Source organism: Orycteropus afer, unplaced genomic scaffold (genome assembly GCF_000298275.1).
Source record: "Orycteropus afer afer isolate SDZICR_OR568_19922 unplaced genomic scaffold, OryAfe1.0 scaffold00205, whole genome shotgun sequence".
In the NCBI taxonomy this organism is placed as follows: domain Eukaryota; kingdom Metazoa; phylum Chordata; class Mammalia; order Tubulidentata; family Orycteropodidae; genus Orycteropus; species Orycteropus afer.
In genome coordinates, this window is record NW_006921792.1 from 1027361 (window position 1) to 1032685 (window position 5325).

Below are 5325 nucleotides of genomic sequence, written 5' to 3' on the forward strand. Positions count from 1 at the left end.
TTGAACCACCAGCCTTCTGGTTAGCAGTCAAATGCCTTAGGCACTATGCTACCAGAGCTCCATATATATATATATAATTATTGAATGGAAAACTAAGTTTCTCTATAAACTTTCACCAAAATCATGATAAAAAATTTTTGAAAAATAGTCAAGAACACAAATAAAAAAATAAAATGTTTTAAATTTGCTCTTAGCATATTGAGATTTCTAGTGATTGACCAAATAGATGAGCTCCTCCATTCAGAAAACTTCCTTTGCTTCTCTCCTTCTGGAATCTACTTTAGAAAGCCTCAACCACACTCCAGTCTTCCTGTGGCAATTAAAAATTGTCTGTCAGTTCTAGACAAGAAATATTTTGGTTTAAGAAACAAAGACTCCCCAAGTCAGGTGGTTCTGAAAAGTTGTCATTGTTTCTCTGTACACTCAGGCTGTGTAGCAAGATGATTAAGGTGGGAAGCTAGGAAATCAGGTATCTTGGTTAAAATTTCATTTCCTCTCCATTGCTTATAAAGTATGTACAACTGAGGGGCCACTCTTTTTAATAAAATAAAATCTCCAGCAACTACAGAAACATACTTGTTTTCATTTTGAGATAACAAAAAATAACAACTTTATAGATTAACACCTCTTAGTAGAGCACAAAAATCATGTCTATGAAATACCACCACCTTACCCCATAAAAATCACAGAAGACTTGATTTTTTTAGAGTTATATTCTAGAGTATTAGAGAATCACAGCCACCCTGGACCATACTTTGGAAAACATTTTTCTTTAGAGAGTAATAAAGTGGAATAAATAAGAATGTATGACTTGAAGTCAGATAACCAAACCAAAAACCAAACCCCCTGTCATCGAGAAGATTCCAACTCATAGCAGTCCTCAAGGGATTTCCAAGGCTATAAATCTCTAAGGAACCAGACTGCATTATCTTTCTATGTGGAACAGCTGGTAGGTTCAAATCCTGTACCAATTGCTTAGCAGCCAAATATTTTACCACAGAGCCACCAGAGCTCCTTGAAGTCAGATAAACGTGTGTTTAAATCTATGCTCTAGTGAAAACAGTCCACATGCACCTAGGCAAGGTAGTTAACCTCTTTAAACCTCACAAAGACTCTACTATGAATTTATTATGTGTTTACAATAATCCCTATCATAAATTATTAACTGTCACTTCCATTGCATACACATGAATTTCAACAGGATTTACCAAGATCGTAAGATATGTAAGAACAGAGATTGCATATAAAAATTTGCCTGTACAACATTTAAAACAACTTGATATAAACTTTAAGATGATACTATCACAGTGGAAGATAGCTGCAATAATAACTAATCTGTAATTGATCTCATGCTTTTTCTGGATTCAACATCCTCTGAAGTCCATAAAAGTCACCTGAGCTCACATCACAAAGTTATTATAGAGAACAAATCTCATGATTATTGTTTCCTGAGATTAAAAGTCACAGAAAAAAAATGACAACAAGTTGCTCAATAATAAAGCCATTTTCTCTTAAATTTCTCTTTGTCCAGACTGCCTATAGTTCTTACACAAGCTAGATGCATATCTGTTAAAAAGCTCCATGAATCTTTGGTATTCAAATATTATTTTTCTTATTTTCAGATACAAGATAAATGTTCAGAAAGCATAACTACAGCAAACATCCCACCCTCTGCCTAATATTCCTGAAAACATTCACTTCATGCCAAGCTTGAGCACACATGTTGGAAGGATATTGTTAAAGCTTCAGAAGAACATGAACAGACACCAAAAAGGATTGAAAGTTTCAAGACTTTAAAGAGTATAAATTATAAGGAAGATTAGCCTTGATACAGTCTTCCTATTTCAGAAATGAGATTAAGCAAGATTGCACTGATTAAAAGATAGCAGGCCTTTACAAATATTAAAAAAACAGAAAACAAACTGACTCCAATGAGTTGGTTGAGCTATTACAGAGAAAAAATAATTCAAAAGAAGTCTTTGACTAAAGCTGATAAGGGACCAGGCCTCAGGCAATCTGACTATTTCCTTTACAAAAAATATTGCTAGATTCTGACACCAAAGTAGTAAGATTTACTTGGAACAATTTAGGAGGAACAGATGATATGTAGAGATTTCAGAATTTCAGAGAACAAATTTGGAAATACACAATATTATTAACAATTAATATGTGTAGATTCATATATCAAGCACATCTATCTTAACTCATTATCATATTAATAAGCATCTAGCACTGATCCTAAGGATATCTGGTGGTGTAGTGCCTAAGGCATTTTACTGCTAGCCAGAAGTTTGGTGGTTCAAACAAACCAGCCACTCTGAGCAAGAAAGAAGGAGCAATCTACTTCCGTAAAGACTTACCACCTCGGAAACCCAAATGGGGTCTGAGTTGGAATCGACTCCATGGCAGTGAGTTTGATTTTGGTTGGGTTTTGGTACTGATCCTAGGCTCTGCAGGAAGTGAACAAAACAGATATTCTTACAAATCTCTGAGAAGCAGGTATTATGAGCTCATTTTGAAAAATGAAGACACTTAAATTCAGAAAGATCAAAAATGTGCACAATAGCATAGTAAGCGGAAAACAGAAGCAAGTGTCCAACATTAAGTGCTCTTCCCTTTATATAATTCTTGTCCAAAGAGTATACTGCATAGAATGTGAATGAATAGCCATCATCCCCATTGTCCCCAGTGGTTAAGAGTATGGATTCTGGAGTCAGATGTCCTGTGTTCAACTCCTACTACTATCTGGTAACCTTAGAAAATTTCCTCATCTGAAAAATGGGGGTGATGATGATAGGAATTTCTTAGAGATGATGTGAGGCTTAAATGTAATAATACTTATTAAGTGTACTGCATGTATGTTTGGGGCTTGGAGGTTGCTTTTTACTTGGGGGCAGCTGTTTGTTAAGGCCAAGGCCAGAGGTAGGAGGGCCCAGGGCTTGAAGCTGCTTTTCGCTTAGGGGAGGTTCTATTTTTAAGGTCAGGGCCTGAGGTAGGCAGGGCTGGGGCTGGGGCTGCTTTTTGCTTCAGAGCGGTTCTTTCTAAAGGCCAAGGCCTAATGTAGGTGGGCCTGGGGCTTGAAAGCTGCTTTTACGTGGGGGTGACTCTATATGAAGGCCAGGGTCTGAGGTAAGCAGGTCCAGGGCTGGGGGCTGCTTTTTGTTTGGGTGTGGATCTAATTTAAGGCTGGGGGCCCAAGTAGGCAGGTTGGGGCCAGGGGGCTGCTTTTCACTTGGGGGCAGCTCTATTTTAAGGTCTGACCCTGACATAGGCAGGACCAGGGCTTGGAGGCTCCATTTTGCTTGGGGGTGGCTCCATAAGGCTGGGGCCCAAGGTAGGCAGGACCACAACTGGGGGCTCTTTTTTGCTTGGGGGTAGTTCTTTATTAAGGACAAATCCTGACGTAGGTGGGCCCAGTGCTTGAAGGATGCTTTTAACTTGGAAGTGGCTCTATATTAAGGCCAGGGCCTGAGGTAGGTGGTCCCAGGGCTTAGGGGCTCATTTTCCCTTTTCTAAGCAGCCAGATAGCCCTAGGCCCACCTACCTCAGGCCCTGGCCTTAACAAACAGCAGCTCCCAAGTGAAAAGCAGCCCCCTGTCCCCGACCTGCCTACTTGGGTCCCGGCCTTAATGTGATATTAATGATGTTCAATAGTTTCCACACTTTGTGGGATCACCTTTGTAGTCATAAGCTAGAAACCATTCCCAAAGCTGTTTCTTATATATGGAAAGCAGAACACATACCAAAAGGCAGCTACTCAGTTACTAACAGTAGATTCCACCATAGCATTGATTACCAGTCTAATCATGGGGAATAATGTATCCAACTTCCCAACCACTCAACCAGGCCTAGCCAAGTTGACACACAAACTTAACCACCATAACACCATCCATGAAGAAAGCAAGAGGTCATTAAAAAGACAAGAAAGGAAGAAAAGCCCAAAATGGAGGTCAGAAGAGACTCTGAAACTTTCCCTTGAATGGAGAGCAGCTAAAGCAAACGGAAGAAATGACAAGATAAAATACCCAAACAGAAGATTTCAAAGAGCAGCTCAAGCAGACAAAGCCAATTACTATAATGAAATGTACAAAGACATGGAGTTAGAAAACCAAAAGGGAAGAACACGCTCAGCATTTCTCAAGCTGAAAGAACTGAGGAAAAAATATAAGCCTTGAGTTACAATATTGAAAGATTCTATGGGCAAAATATTGAATGATGCGGGAAGCATTGAAAGAAGAGGCCAGGAATACATAGACTCACTGTACCAAAAAGAATTTGTCAATGTTCATTTCAGGAAGTGGCATATGATAAAAAACCAATGGCACTGAAGGAAGAAGTCAAAGCTGCACCGAAGGAATTGGCAAAAAACCAGGCCGCAGGAATTGACGGAATACTCACTGAGCTATTTTAACAAATGGATGCCGCGCTGGAGACACTCACGTGGTTATGTCAAGAGATTTGGAAGACAGCTACCTGCCCAACTGACTGGCATAAATCCATATTTTTACCCATCCCAAAGAAAGGTGATCCCACAAAGTGTGGAAATTATTGAACATCATTAATATCACATGCAAGTAAAATCTTACTGAAGATAATTCAAAAATGGTTGCAGCGGTATATTGCCAGAGAACTTCCAGAAATGCAAGCTGGATTCAGAAGAGGTCACGGAGTGAGGGATATCATTGCTGATGTCAGATGGATGTTGGCTCAAAGCAAATACCAGAAAGATGTTTACTTATGTTTGATTGACTATGCAAAAGCATTCAATTGTGTGGATCATAACAAATTATGGATAACATTGAGAAGAATGCAGTCAGCCACAGGGACCCAGGTAAGGGTGGTAGGAGAGGTTTCCAACAGGGAGACAAACTTGTCTGTTGGTTTGTCCTACCATGGTGACATATTGATGTGAGTTTTGAGGCTGAGCCACTGGTGTTTCAAACCCAGTGGGATGCACATGTGCACAGGTATCATCCGAGCTAACAGACTAAGACAGACTAGGAAGAAGGAAGAGTCCATCCACTTCTCAAATAATTGGCCAGGGAAAACCTTACTGAATAGCAAAGAAATACTGTCTGATACATTACCATGCAACTTTATGAATAGTCCAGTTAGGTTAGAAGTCTCTCAAAATAGGACTGGGAAAGAGCTGCATCATCTGAGTAAACCTAGCCTTACTCATATTGATGAGGTAAAGCTTTTGAGACCTCCATTTGCTGATGTGGCACCACTCAAATTGAGGAGAAACAGCTGCAAACATCCATTAATCATCGGGACATGGAATGTATGAAGTATGAATCTAGGAAAATTGGAAGTTGTCAAAAA